Source organism: Panulirus ornatus, chromosome 36, assembly GCF_036320965.1.
Source record: "Panulirus ornatus isolate Po-2019 chromosome 36, ASM3632096v1, whole genome shotgun sequence".
Taxonomy (NCBI): domain Eukaryota; kingdom Metazoa; phylum Arthropoda; class Malacostraca; order Decapoda; family Palinuridae; genus Panulirus; species Panulirus ornatus.
Genome location: NC_092259.1, coordinates 2,690,817 through 2,706,150, shown reverse-complemented (window position 1 = coordinate 2,706,150; position 15,334 = coordinate 2,690,817). Strand labels below are relative to the sequence as shown.

The 15,334-nt window shown below is 40.6% G+C and overlaps 1 protein-coding gene across 1 annotated transcript in view; it reads left to right on the top strand.

The window, feature by feature from the left end:
* Positions 1 to 15,334, top strand: part of LOC139760256 (solute carrier family 23 member 1-like) — a 268,117-nt gene that overhangs the window by 207,027 nt on the left and 45,756 nt on the right. The window lies entirely within an intron of this gene.

The following is a 15,334-nucleotide window of genomic DNA, read 5'->3' as shown; positions in this document are numbered from 1 at the left end:
AAGAGTCGCATGGTGAAATTCAATTATTACAAGTGACTGATGACTTGTTTGAAAGCTGGTATGAATGATGTATTTGAGCATGTCTACTAGAATGAATAATGGATAGAATGAATATGAAAATTTTATGTGCAGTATGAATGTCATCTGGGGGAAAATACAAAATATATCATATATTTCATAGTACTTGTGTAGCCAGTAGTCTATATGCAAAGACAAAAACATTGGTTCATAAATCATATGTCATACTAAATATCATGAAGATTTAACTTGACTATAATGACCTTTAAATAGAAAAGACCACTTCCTGAAATTATTAACATTCATACATTTTATTGCCCTGATTGACCATTAACTGTCAACATTTATAATAATTTGTGTGCACAATTACTATTCTAAATTAATTTCCCAAAAAACATATTCAAAATGGTGCGTTTACATTTCATCATACTCTGTGAGCATGGAATATTTTATAATTTTGCCTAAATATGTGGTATTAATGCTGTTAAAGAGGTTACCAAGGTTTTCAATTTTTTGTTAAACAAAATAAGCGTATCCTGAAAACTGGATAAAAACCTGAACATTATTTATTTTCAAATGAAAATTGCCTCATAAATTAGACCAGGCCTTGCACAATGTGACACTACAAATTGCTCAGTTTTAGAAGTGTTTTGTTTATGTAAGCATAGCTGTAGCACTGTACACATGGTAGTGTTTGGTTTTATAGCTTGTGGTTAAAAGATCTGTTTAGTTTAAATTGATATCTAAAACTTGAAGAATGTTCAGACAAGTCATTTAGTGCTATTGATGACATGTAGTGTTGAAATAATTAATAGCTTATATTAGAATAGCAGAAAGGTCTATCTTAATATATGGACTTTAGTTGGTGGTATATGCTGATAGAACTTAGCTGATGCAGAGGAATTTAAGTTTCTGACAAATGCAAACATAATATTTTGAAAATTATGAAATATTGAAATTAGAATGTGTAAATGTTCATATGTGCCTGAAGTAATCTGTTTCATTGATACTCTGTCAAAGATTATCCTGTGCTTGAGGCGTGCTCCTAACTGTCATATTTTCCCATTATATGCTTCAGATTGGTTTGAAGTATACACTTTTCTGAATAGTGAAGTGGCATTTTATCATATGTGACATGAATGAATTCATCACAGGTTGTAATCACCAGCAGTGTATGATGTACTTTACTTGATGCAAGCTGGGTCACAATTAATTCCCAAGACAAATTATAATTGTACATTATAACTAACTTTAACCTAGATACCAACTTTAACCTGGATACCAACTTCTTAATTCTAATTGAGCTTTTGTTATTTGTTTAAATACACAAGTGCAAGTTAAAAGAATCTGAAAATAATTCAGTGACCTCTTTAAAACTGCAACATTATTACCTGAATATAAGGAGTGTCAACAATGCTGTTTACTAAATTTTTTCCAAGATTTCTGGGTGCTTAAAATGAATCCAGGGAATCCCCCACAACTCGGCAATGTAAATTACAGGAGACAATGGTCTATTGTTCTTCACAATTAGCAGTTGGGATGTCAATAACTTTCATACTGGCTGAACCTCCCTGAGCCAGCAATATTGAGACCTAAGTGATGCTGAATTATAGAATATTCCAGTTCATCGAGTTTTGGGAGATTTCACCTGTAGGCAGAACATTCCTGAAAGTATAAATAATCTAATTTCCGTTTTGCTCATCATTCACTTGGATATCTATAACAGTCCATTGTAGTAGGGTTCAATCAGCAACCTCCACTGTGTTATGCTGGTTAATATTATGCTAATGTTGGGGATCATCTACTTAAGTGTACGACACAGCAGAAATTCTAATGAAGGAACCACAATGCCTTTTAAGTGACACAGCTCTGATTACCTTCATGTTTACTTGTCATGAAATCTTGGGGCTGTGTTGTCATGCAAATGTGATTTTCCTGACATTGTACTAACTATGATAAAGTTTCCATACACGAGGCAACACATAAACAGAAAATGGATATTACCAATTCAGCTCCTAGCCACATTTTAACTAAATCTGTGGATCAAGTAGGTTTGAAATGCAAGATGAAAAAAGTTGATTTTCAATATTATGTTAAAGTGAAAATAATTTTTTGTTATTCACAGATAGTTTCTTGAATACAAGGATGACTAGCTTTCTATCTAATCTATCTATATTTCCAATGCCCTTTCCCTTTGGGAACTCCCATCCTGGGACTGGCTGTTGCAAGTCTCCATTTTTCCCTGTCCTTTCATGCCCCTCTTGCATACACTATTCCATGAATCCTTCCACTATTTCTATCCCTTCAGTATTTTTCCACTCTATTTCCCTGTCACAGATGGTCTACCTTTCACACCAACACTTTTATTACACTATCATATGTTATCTTTGTTAACTTCCCATCTTGCATTCTTTCCACATGCCCAAACCACCTCAAAGTATTGAAGTTTCATCCACTCTACCACTCCATAATGTATTCCCTATGCATTCCTGACTATACCACATGCTTCTCTCAAACAGCTCATTTCCATAGCCTAGATTCTTGACCTCTGTGATTCATTCCATGTTTTGGCTGCATAGTTCAGGGTTGGGAGGAATATGCTGTCCCTCAGTCCTCTCTTCACTTCCATACTTATATCTCTACCTTTCATTATCTAATATGGGACCAAATGACCCTTCTCCCCTATACTGCTGTCTCCCTCATCTTTCCTTCCGTATCACAAACTTACCCTAGACAGCTCCTAAATGAATAAATTCTCTCACCTCTTCCCACCCCATCCAAAACACAGTATAGTACACTCTTCTTTCACTCTATATGGCTTTGCAAAATTTATACCATAAACCCTTAATTTAATGGACTTATAGAGGAGAGAGGTGTCCGTTAATGCTGAAAGTCTGTTAAATTGAAGGTAACCTACGGGCAGTTTTTTTGATACAACATACAGTAATGCAAAGTACAGTTTACATGCTTTCTCTTAACTCCTCTATCATTTGATGCCATTTTGAATTGTAAGGATTGCGAAATTATTTAAGGAATAGTCTCAATTTTCTGTATAAAACCTGACCACACAATAGCTTGAGGCAAACTGAGACCGAGACAATGCGAGTATACCCCATGTTACCAAAGATAATTGTGATATGAAATGTGCATGAGATTTGAGAGGGTCAGGTAGAATGGCTTGGTTAAAAGAGAAGAGGTAGGGAAAGCTTTCGGATAATGAAATCCGGCAAAGCGGGGGGTTTGGATGGTATTACAGTAGAATTTATTAAGAATTTATTAATTTATTAAAATTTATTAACTGTGTTGTTGACTGGATGGTAAGAATAATCATTGTATGTATGGACCATGGTGAAGTGCGTGAGGATTGGCGAAATGCATGCATAGTGCCATTGTACAAAGATAAAGGGGATAAAAGTGAGTGTTCAAACTACAGAGGGATTCGTTTGTTGAGTATTCCTGGGAAATTATTTGAGAGGGTGAAGGCATGTACAGATCACCAGATTGGGGAAGAGCAGTGTGGTTTCAGAAGCGGTAGAGGATGTGTGGATCACGGGTCTGCTTTGAAGAATGTGTATGAGAAATCCTTAGAAAAATGGATGGATTTGTATTTAGCACTTATGGATCTGAAGAAGGCATATGATAGGGTTGATAGAGATGCTTTGTGGAAAGTCTTAAGAGTATCTGGTGTGGCAGGTAAGCTGCTAGAAGCTGTGAAAAGATTTAACTACGGATATAAGGCATGTTTATGAGTAGGAAAAGAGGAGAGCGATTGGTTCCCAGTGAAGGTTGGTCTGTGACAGGGGTGTGTGATGTCCCCATGGTTGTTTAATTTGTTTATGGATGGAGTGGTTAGGGGGGTAAATGAAAGAGTTTTAGAGAGAGGGGTGAGTATGCAGTCTGTTGGGGATCAAAGGGACTGGAAAGTTATTGGGAAAGTGTTTGAAAAGAAAGAGTTGAGAGTAATTATGAATAAGAGCAAGGTTTATTACGTTCAGTAGGGTTGAGGTTCAAGTAAATTTGGATGCAAGTTTGAATGTAGAAAAATTGAAGGAAGTGAAGTGTTTTAGATATCAGGGAGTGGACTTAACAGCAAATGGAACCATGGAAGTGAAAGAGAGTCACAGGGTAGGGGAGGAGAAGAAGGTTCTGGGAGTGATGAAAAACATTACTTTGGAGAGCAAAAATAGGTATGTTTGAAGGAATATAGTTCCAACAATATTATATGGTTGCGAGGTATGGGCTATAGATAGGGTTGTATGGAGGAGGGTGGATATGTTGGAAATGTAATGCTTACAGACAGCATGTGGTGTGAGGTGGTTTGATCAAGTAAGTAATGAAAGGGTAAGAGAGATGTGTGATACTAAAAAGAGTGTGGTTTAGAGAGCGGAAGAGGGCGTGTTGAAATAGTCTGGGCATATGGAGTGAATGAGTGAGGAAAGATTGACAAAGATGATATACGTGTTAGAGGTGGAGGGAACAAGGAGAGGTGGGAGACCAAACTGGAGGTGGAAGGATGGAGTGAAAAAGATTTTGAGTGATCAGGGCCTGAACATACAAGAGAGTGAAAAGCATGCTAGGAATAGAGTGAATAGGAACGATGTGGTGTACTGGGGTTGATGTGCTGTCGGTGGACTGAACCAGGGCATGTGAAATGTCTGGGGTAAACCATGGAAAGGTCTGTGAGTCTTAGATGTGAATAGGAAGCAGTGGTTTTGGTGCATTACACATGACAGCTAGAGACTGAGCGTGAACGAATGTGGCCTTTTTGTCTGTTTTCCTGGTGCTACCTCGCTTAAGCAGGGAGTAGCAATGCTGTTTCCTATGGGGTGGGATGGCACCAGAAATGGATGAAGGCTAGAAAATAAGAATATGTACATGTGGTTCTATGTATCTGTCTGTGTATGTGTATATATATACGTTGATATGTATATGTGTGTGTATGGGTGCGTATGTATATATATATTTTTATGTGTTTATGAGTGGATGGGCTATTCTTCATCTGTTTTCTTGGTGGTACATTGTTATGCAGGAAGCAGTGATTACGTATAAAAACAATGATATTATCCATTTTATTTATCATACTTAATCACTGTTTCCTGCATCAGCGAGGCAGCACCAGGGAACAGACGAAGAATGGCCCATCCACTCATATACAAATAAATGTATACATAAATGCCCATACACATACATACATATGTACAGACATATATATATACATATGTACATATTCATACTTGCTTGCCTCCTTCTATTCCTGTTGCTACCCACCCCACAGGAAGGAACATTGCTACCCATGCTTCAGCGAGGTAGTGCCAGACAGACAAAAAAGGCCACATTTGTTCACACTCAGTCTCTAGCTGTCATGTGGAATGCACTGAAACCAAAGCTCCCTATCCACATCCAGAACCCACAAACCTTTCTATGGTTTGCCCCAGACATTTCATGTGCCCTGAATCAGTCCACTGACAGCACGTTGACCCCGGTATACCACATGACTCGTTTCCTTGCATGCCTCTCACGATCATGTATGTTCAGGCCCCGAATGCTCAAAATCTTTTTCACTCTATCCTTCCACCTCCAATTTGGTCTCCTGCTTCTTGTTCCCTTAACTTCTGACACATATATCCTCTCTGTCAATCTTTCCTCACTCATTCTCTCGAGGTGTCCATCCCATTTCAACACATCCTCTTCCGCTCTCTCAACCACACTTTTTTATTTCCACACATCTCTCCTACCTTCTTATAACTTACTCGATCAAACCACATCACACACCATATTGTTCTTAAACATTTCATTTCCAACACATTCACCCTCCTCTGTACAACCTCATCTATAGTCCAAGCCTTGCAACCATACAACATTGTTGGAATTACTATTCCTTCATACCCATTTTTGCTCTCTGAGATAATGTTCTCTCCTTTCACACATTCTTCATCGCTCCCAGAACTTTCGCCCCCTCCACCCTTTGACTCACTTCCACTTCCATGGTTCCATTCGCAGCTAAGCCCATTCCCAGATATCTAAAACACTTCACTTCCTTCAATTTTTCTCCATTCAAACTTACATCCCAATTAACTTGTTCCTCAACCCTACTGCACCTAACAACCTTGCTCTTATTCACATTTACTCTTAATTTTCTCCTTTCACACACTTTCCAAACTCAGTCACTGACTTTTGCAGTTTGTCACTCGAATCAGCCACAAGAGCTGTATCATTGGCGGACAACAACTGACTAATTTCCCATTACCTCTCATCCCCAACAGACTCCAAAATTCTTGCATTTACCTTCCCAACCACCCCATCCACAAACAAACAACCATGAGGACATCATACACCCCTACTACAGTTGGACATTCACCGGGAACCAATCACTCTCCTCTCTTTCTACTTGTATATATGCCTTACATCCTTGGTAAAAACTTTTCACTGCTTCTCGTAACTTACCTCCCACACCATATACTCTTAAAACCTTCCACAGAGCATCTCTATCAACCCTACCATATGCCTTCTTCAGACCCATAAATGCTACATACAAATCCATCTGAGTATTTCTCACATATATTCTTCAAGGCAAATCCTCTACCACTTCTGAAACCACACTGCTCCTCCCCAATCTGATGATCTGTACATACCTCACCTTCTCAATCAATACCCTCTCATATAATTTCCCATAAATTCTCAAAAAGATTATGCCTCTGTAGTATGAACACTCATCTTTATCCCCTTTGCCTTTGTACAATGGCACTATGCATGCATTCTGCCAATCCTCAGGCACTTCACATGGCCCATATATACATTGAATAGCCTTACTAACCAATCAACAACAATGTCACCCCTTTTTTTTAATAAATTCCACTGCAGTACCATCCAAACCCACCGACGTGCTGGATTTCATCTTCCACAATCCACAAAGCTTTCACTACCTTTGCTCTTTTAGCCAAACCATTCTCCCTGACCCTCTCACTTCGCACACCACCTCGATCAAAACACCCTACATCTGCCACTCTATCATCAAACATTCAACAAACTTTCAAAATACTCATTCCATCTCCTTCTCTGAATCACTACTTGTTATTACCTCCCCATTAGCTCCTTTCACTGATGTTCCTACTTGCTCTCTTTGTCTTACGCACTTTATTTACATCTTTTTATTCCCCCCTAACATTAGATGATACTCTCTCACCCCAACTCTCATTTACCCTCTTTTTCACCTCTTGCACCTTTCTCTTGACCTTATGCCACTTTCTGTTATACATCTCCCAGTCATTTGCACTACTTCCCTGCAAAAATTATCCAAATGCCTCTCTCTTCTCTTTCACTAACAGTCTCACTTCTTCATCCCACCACTCACCACCCTTTCTAATTTGACCACCTCCCACAAGCATCTTTTGTGCAAGCCATCAATGCTTCCCCAGATACATCCCATTCCTCCCCCAATTCCCCTTACATTATTTGCTCACACCTTTTGCCACTCTGCACTCAATCTCTCCTGGTACTTCCTCACACGAGTCTCCTTTCCAAGCTCGCTTACTCTCACCATGTGCATGTATATATATCTTTATAATGTGCTTAATTACCGTCTCCTGCGTCAGCAAGGTAGCGCAAGTAAACAGAAAAAAGAATGGCCCAACCCACCCACATACACAGTATATTTTTTTCCTACATATTCGCCATTTCCTGCATTAGCAAGGTAGCATTAAGAACAGAGGACTGAGCCTCTGAGGGAATAATCTCACTTGACCCTCTTCTCTGTTCCTTCCTTTGGAAAATTAAAAATGAGAGGGGAGGAGGACCAAATTGGAGGTGGAAAGATGGAATGAAAAAGATTTTGAGCGATCGGGGCCTGAACATGCAGGAGGGTGAAAGGCATGCAAGGAATAAGAGTGAATTGGAACGATGTGGTATATCGGGGTCGACATGCTGCCAATGGATTGAACCAGGGAACGAGAAGCGTCTGTGGTCAACCATGGAAAGTTCTGTGGGGCCTGGATGTGGAAGGGGAGCTGTGGTTTCGGTGCATTATACATGACAGCTAGAGATTGAGTGTGAACAAATGTAGCCTTTGTTGTCTTTTCCCAGCGCTACCTCACGCACATGCGGGGGGAGGTGGTTGTCATTTCATGTGTGGAGGGGTGGCGATGGGAATGAATAAAGGCAGCAAGTATGAATTATGTACATGTGTATATATGTATATATGTATATATGGGAACTTCAGTGAAGGGCGTAAATGGGGAGGTGATAACAAGTAGCGGTGATGTGAGAAGGAGATGGAATGAGTATTTTGAAGGTTTGTTGAATGTGTCTGATGACAGAGTGGCAGATATAGGGTGTTTTGGTCGAGGTGGTGTGCAAAGTGAGAGGGTTAGGGAAAATGATTTGGTAAACAGAGAAGAGGTAGTAAAAGCTTTGCGGAAGATGAAAGCCGGCAAGGCAGCAGGTTTGGATGGTATTGCAGTGGAATTTATTAAAAAAGGGGGTGACTGTATTGTTGACTGGTTGGTAAGGTTATTTAATGTATGTATGACTCATGGTGGGGTGCCTGAGGATTGGCGGAATGCGTGCATAGTGCCATTGTACAAAGGCAAAGGGGATAAGAGTGAGTGCTCAAATTACAGAGGTATAAGTTTGTTGAGTATTCCTGGTAAATTATATGGGAGGGTATTGATTGAGAGGGTGAAGGCATATACAGAGCATCAGATTGGGGAAGAGCAGTGCGGTTTCAGAAGTGGTAGAGGATGTGTGGATCAGGTGTTTGCTTTGAAGAATGTATGTGAGAAATATTTGGAAAAGCAAATGGATTTGTATGTAGCATTTATGGATCTGGAGAAGGCATATGATAGAGTTGATAGAGATGCTCTGTGGAAGGTATTAAGATTATATGGTGTGGGAGGCAAGTTGTTAGAAGCAGTGAAAAGTTTTTATCGAGGATGTAAGGCGTGTGTACGTGTAGGAAGAGAGGAAAGTGATTGGTTCTCAGTGAATGTAGGTTTGCGGCAGGGGTGTGTGATGTCTCCATGGTTGTTTAATTTGTTTATGGATGGGGTTGTAAGGGAGGTAAATGCAAGAGTCCTGGAAAGAGGGGCAAGTATGAAGTCTGTTGGGGATGAGAGAGCTTGGGAAGTGAGTCAGTTGTTGTTCGCTGATGATACAGCGCTGGTGGCTGATTCAGGTGAGAAACTGCAGAAGCTGGTGACTGAGTTTGGTAAAGTGTGTGGAAGAAGAAAGTTGAGAGTAAATGTGAATAAGAGCAAGGTTATTAGGTACAGTAGGGGTGAGGGTCAAGTCAATTGGGAGGTGAGTTTGAATGGAGAAAAACTGGAGGAAGTGAAGTGTTTTAGATATCTGGGAGTGGATCTGTCAGCGGATGGAACCATGGAAGCGGAAGTGGATCATAGGGTGGGGGAGGGGGCGAAAATTTTGGGAGCCTTGAAAAATGTGTGGAAGTCGAGAACATTATCTCGGAAAGCAAAAATGGGTATGTTTGAGGGAATAGTGGTTCCAACAATGTTGTATGGTTGCGAGGCGTGGGCTATGGATAGAGATGTGCGCAGGAGGATGGATGTGCTGGAAATGAGATGTTTGAGGACAATGTGTGGTGTGAGGTGGTTTGATCGAGTAAGTAACGTAAGGGTAAAAGAGATGTGTGGAAATAAAAAGAGCGTGGTTGAGAGAGCAGAAGAGGGTGTTTTGAAATGGTTTGGGCACATGGAGAGAATGAGTGAGGAGAGATTGACCAAGAGGATATATGTGTCGGAGGTGGAGGGAACGAGGAGAAGAGGGAGACCAAATTGGAGGTGGAAAGATGGAGTGAAAAAGATTTTGTGTGATCGGGGCCTGAACATGCAGGAGGGTGAAAGGAGGGCAAGGAATAGAGTGAATTGGAGTCATGTGGTATACAGGGGTTGACGTGCTGTCAGTGGATTGAATCAAGGCATGTGAAGCGTCTGGGGTAAACCATGGAAAGCTGTGTAGGTATGTATATTTGCGTGTGTGGACGTGTGTATGTACATGTGTATGGGGGGGGGGGGGTTGGGCCATTTCTTTCGTCTGTTTCCTTGCGCTACCTCGCAAACGCGGGAGACAGCGACAAAGTATAAAAAAAAAAAAAAAAAAAAAAAATGTATATATATGTATATGTTGAAATTTATAGGTATTTATATGTGTGTGTGTGTGGACGTGTATGTATATACATGTGTATGAGGGCGGGTTGGGCCATTCTTTCATCTGTTCCTTGTGCTACCTCGCTAACGTGGGAGACAGCAACAAAGTATAATAAATATATAAATATATTTATATATTATACTTTGTCACTGTCTCCTGCATTAGCGAGGTGGCGCAAGGAAACAGACGAAAGAATGGTCCTACCCACCCACATACACGTGTATATACATACGTGTCACAGATACATGTCACAGACGCACATATACATACCTATACATCTCAACATATACATATATATACACACACAGACATATACATATATACACATGTACATAATTCATACTGTCTGCCCTTATTCATTCCCGTCGCCACCCTACCACACATGAAATGACACTCCCTCCCCTGCATGTGTGCGAGGTAGCACTAGGAAAAGACAACAAAGGCCACATTCGTTCACACTCAGTCTCTAGCTGTCATGTATAATGCACCGAAACCACAGTTCCCTTTCCACATCCAGGTCCCACAGAACTTTCCATGGTTTACTCCAGACGCTTCACATGCCTTGGTTCAATCCACTGACAGCACATCGACCCCGGTATACCACATCGTTCCAATTCACTGTATTCCTTGCACACCTTTCACCCTCATGCATGTTTAGGCTCTGATCACTCAAAATCTTTTTCAATCCATCTTTCCACCTCCAATTTGGTTTCCCACTTCTTGTTCCCTTCACATATACCCTCTTTGTCAATCTTTCCACACTCATTCTCTCCCTATGATCAAACCATTTCAAAACACCCTCTTCTGCTCTCTCAACCACACTCTTTTTATAACCACACATCTCTCTTACCCTTTCATTAATTACTCGATCAAACCACCTCACACCACATATTGTCCTCAAACATCTCATTTCCAGCACATCCACCCTTCTCCTCACAACTCTATCTATAGCCCACGCCTTGCAACCATATAACATTTTCGGAACCACCGTTCCTTCAAACATACCCATTTTTGCTTTCCAAGATAATGTTCTTGCCTTCTACAAATTTTTCAACACTACCAGAACTTTCGCCCCCTCCCCCACCCTATGACTTACTTCCGCTTCCATGGTTCCATCCGCTGCCAAATCCACTCCCAGATATCTAAAACACTTCACTTTCTCCAGTTTTTCTCCATTCAAACTTACCTCCCAATTGAGTTGTCCCTCAATCCTACTGTACCTAGTAACCTTGCTCTTATTCACATTTACTTTCAGCTTTCTTCTTTCACACACTTTACCAAACTCAGTCACCAGCTTCTGCACTTCTTCACCCGAATCAGCCACTAGCACTGTATCATCAGTGAACAACAACTGACTCACTTCTCAAGCTCTCTCATCCGCAACAGACTGCATACTTGCCCCTCTTTCCAAAACTCACATTCACTTGCCTAAAAACCCCATACATAAACAAATTAAACAACCATGGAGACATCAGGCACCCCTGCCGCAAACCAACATTCACTGAGAACCACTCATTTTCCTCTCTTCCTACACGTGTATGCCTTACATGCTTTCCTCTCTCTTATCATTCCAATCATATACATATCAAAAAGCCATGGTTGACATCACACAGCCCTTTCTCACACCCACATATATATTGAAACTATACATTTGCTCCTCTATGAAAGACATTCACGCCATCCAACAGTTGTCCCCTCACCCCACATATCCTTAGTACATCCCATAAAGCATTCCAGTTGATTCCTGATCCATAAAAGATGCATACAATGTTTTATCTGCTAGATACTTTTCCACGGTCATTTTCACCACAAATATCTGATCCTCATATTCTTTACCTTTCCTAATTAATGTATTATTATTTGCCTTGTCTGTTAAACCAGAAATCTGTTATATCACGGTCCATTAAATCGAGAGTCAACTGTACTTTCATTCTGTTTCCTTTCAAACACCATTACTTTATTTTTACCTTCAATCACCTATGCTTACACTCATAAAAGACACTTACTTGCTGAGAGAGGCAGCTGGTGGGATGTCTGATTACTTTCTTGTGGAGGCAAGGGGGAAGATTTGTAGATGTTTTCAAAAAAGAGGAAACAATGTTAAGAGAGTGGTGAGAATAAGTGAGCTTGGAAAACAGACTGGAGTGTAGAATGGCTAAAGATGAGTAAATGAAGCAAGGGGAGACGGTGAGGAATGGGAGGTACTTAGGGAAGCAGTGCTAGCATGTGCAAGAGACGCATGTGGCTTGCAATTAGAATGGGTAATGAGTGGTGAGATGAGGAAGTTGCCAGTGAAAGAGGAAATAGAGGCATTTGAGTAGTACTTACACAGGGAAGGAGTACAAATGATTAGGGATTGTACAAGAGAAAGTGGTAGAAGGTCAAGAGGGCAAATGAGTGTTGGGGTGAGCGAGTACCAATAAACTAGATGATGTTTTGGAAGGAGGTAAAAAAAAATGCACATAAGACGAGAATAAATGTGGATGTTGGTGAAGGGGGAAATGGGAAGTGATAACAGGTAATGAGAAGATGGGGTGAGTATTTTGAAGGACTGTTAAATGTATTTGACGACTGAGTATGAGGTGTTTGGGATGGGGTTTGATGATAGTGTAGGGTTTTTGGGTTGGGGTGGTATGTGAAGTGATAGTCATGGAGAGTGGTTTGGTAAAGACGAAAAGATGTTGAAAGCCTTGCGTATGATGAAATGTGGCAAGGCGGCTGGAGTGGATGGTATTGCAGTTAAACTTATTGAGAAAGGGAGTGACTGTGCTGTTGATTGGTTGGTTGGTAAGGAATGCTGAATGCATGCATAGAGCCAATTTATAAAGGCATAGGATATAAAGGTGAGCATTCAAACTGCAGAGGTACAATTGTGTTGAGTATACAGGGTAAGTTATATAGGAGGACACTGATTGAGAGGGTGAAGGCATGTAGAGAGCATCAAACAGGGGAGGAGCAGTGTGATTTAAGGAGTAGTAGAGGATCAGATGTTTGCTTTAAAGGATTTGTGAGAGAAATACTTAAAGAAGATATGTATGTATGTGGCATCTATAAATCTGGAGAAATCATACAATAGGGATATTAGAGATCCTTTGTGGAAGGTCTTAAGAATGTATGGCGTGGGAGTTAAGCCACTTGAAGCAGAGAGAAGCTTTCATTAAGGGTGTAAGGCTTGTGTACGAGCAGAATGAAAGGAGAGCATGTAAGTTTCAACTGAAGGTTGGTCTGAGGCAGGGGTGTGTAATGTCACCAAGGTTGTTCAATTTGTATATGGATGGGGTGGTGATGAGGAAGTTATATGTGGGAGTCTTGTGGAGAGGAACAAGTATATAGTCTGTGGGGGATGAAAGGGCCTAGGAAGTGAGTCAATTGTTTGCTGATGATGCAGCACTGGTGACAGATTCGAGTGAAAATTTAACAGTTGGTGACCGAGTTTAGAAGCGTGCATGAAAGGAGAAAGTCGAGAGTGAATGTGTATAAAAGCAAGATTATCAGGTTTAACAGGGTTGAAGGATAGGTTAGTTGGGATGAGAGTTTGAATGGAGCAAAATTAGTGTGAAGTGTGTTAGATACCCGAGAGTGGACATGGTAGTGAATGGAACCAAGGAGGTGGGAGTGAGTGCTGAAGATTGTGTGGAAAGAGAAAATGTGTGGAATGAGAAACCATTATGTGAGGTCAAAAATCGGTATGTTTGAAGGAACAGTAGTCCCAACAATATATGGATGCAAGGCATGGACCATATGAAGATAAGGCTTTGCAGGGGAGGGTTGAAGAGTTGGAAATGAAATATTTGAGGACAATATGGAGTGTGAGGTGGTTTGAATAAGTAATGAAAGGGTAAGAGAGGTATGTAGTAATAAAAAGAGTGTGGTTTACAAAGCAATAGAGGATAAGCTGAAATGGTTTGGACATATGGAGAGGAAAGGTTGAGAAAGAGGATTTTTGTGTCAGAAGAGGAGGGAACAAGGAGAATGATGAGACTAAATTGGAGATGGAAGGGTGGAGTGAAAAATATTTTCGAGCGATCAGGGCCTGAACATGTAGGAGGGTGATAGGCATACATAAGATTTAGTGAATTGGAACAATGTGGTTGGTGTCCTGGGTTCAATGTGCTGTCAGTGGACTGAACCAGAGAATTTGAAGTGTCTGGGGTAAACCATGGAAAGGTTTGTTGGGCCTGGTTGTGGATAGGGAGCTGTGGTTTCGGTGCATTACACATAAAAGCTAGGGAATGGATGCGAGTGGATGCAGCATTTTTCATCTAACCCTGGAGCTACCTTAGCAGGCTTATTCCCGTATAATTCCGACATACAACCTTAATTTCTTTTCCTTTGAATTAAGGAACAATAACAGCTATCACCCAATCTTCAGGCACAACTTTCTGTTTCCATGTTAAAGTGCAAAGCAAATGCATTCATTATCATACTCTCTTCTCTGTACTTCAGTTCTTCAACTGTAATCCAATCCACTCCAGATACCTTTTCGAACTTCCTTCTTAACTCCCTTTTTGCTTTAGGCCCTTGCACTTTATCTTCTTCCTTCCATCCTCTATAATCCCTGCATGTAACAAATGCTACCTCGCCTTCTCCCACAATCATCAATTCTTCAAAATACTCTTTCCATCTTTCTTTCACTTCCTCCTTATGATTCATCAACTTCCCCTCCTTACTTTCCATATTAACTTTTCCACTCTTACATCTGCCTCTTTCCTTTTTCACTTACTTCCTGAACAATTTCTTAGTTTCTAAACTCTAGACTCACCTTTCTTCCAAAACCTTCATCTACTCTTTCTTTGCTTTCCTGTCTCAGCTTCATAATGTTCTGCTTACTCATTCTATATTCTTCCCTCCTCCTTTGCTGAACTTCACTAGTACATTCCTTTTGAGCAATCTTCCATTTGCCTTTTTCGTCTCTTCCACAGTATTTCTAATCTCATTACTCCACAATGCATCTCCCTCTTTATTCCTGTATCTCATGACCTTTCTCTAAAACCTTTAAGACACCCCAATCACACATGACTGCATCCTTGCCTTAACTTCACTTTTGTTTAAACTTTCAGTCTCCCTCCTTTCATACTCCTCTTTGCATTCTCTCTGATTCATCTTCTCACTTGCCAATGCACTGACCTCTCCATTCTTCCATACACCATACCTC